This window comes from Lupinus angustifolius, chromosome LG11 (assembly GCF_001865875.1).
Source record: "Lupinus angustifolius cultivar Tanjil chromosome LG11, LupAngTanjil_v1.0, whole genome shotgun sequence".
NCBI lineage: Eukaryota > Viridiplantae > Streptophyta > Magnoliopsida > Fabales > Fabaceae > Lupinus > Lupinus angustifolius.
Window position 1 is genome coordinate 10,303,102 of NC_032019.1, and position 909 is coordinate 10,304,010.

A 909-nucleotide genomic window follows, 5' to 3' on the forward strand; every position below is an offset into this window, starting at 1 on the left:
GTTTGATATTTTTGGACAGTACCACCAAATGTCTTAAAGAAAATGATCTAGTCATGACTCAACAAATAATTAATCATCGACACCATAACTAAATGTTGAAAGCCGTTTCCAAGAGTGACTTTTCACAACTGCATAACTTCGCAATTGCGTTTGTTAGGTATCAGTGGTTACAATACACCTAGAAGGGGGGGTTGAATAGGTGTCGCGGTTAGAATTATCGCTTTTCGCAAATCAACACTTAATGCTGAATCAACCCTACTTAATCGATTAAAGAAGAAAGATAATCGATTATTTGAACAATATTAATCGATTAACAAAAGAAACAGTTTTAAACAGAAACAATTTTAATCGATTAACAGAAACAGGATAATCGATTAACACAGCAATATTAATCGATTAAACAGAACCAGTAAGCAATTACAGAAACAATTAAATGCAGAACAGATAACCGATAACAGAACGAATACAGAGCTTACAGATTTGTATATCAGAATAGCATCCAGTACAGCAAATGAACAGAATGTATCAATTGAATCAAATATACAAATTAATCGATTGAAAACAGTAAAGAGAGAGAGAAACAAATCCTGCAACTCGAATTTTTATCCTGGTTCGTTTGCTGTCCACTGCAAACTACATCCAGGCCTCCCGGCTGACTTGGGAGATTTCCTTCACTATAATCGAATCAATGTAATTTACAAACACATTATCCAATTACAACACTTAGCAAATGACAAGAAAACAAAGAAACTATTCAATGGTTTGACTCCCTTCCTACCGATAAAGAAAACGTTTCTTTCGGCGTAGCCCCAGCCAAAGAATCTCTCGTTCTTTCCTTTTCTTACACTCTAAGCTATAAAGAAACACATTCTACTGGTGATAAGACACCAAGAGATTCCCTTTACAACA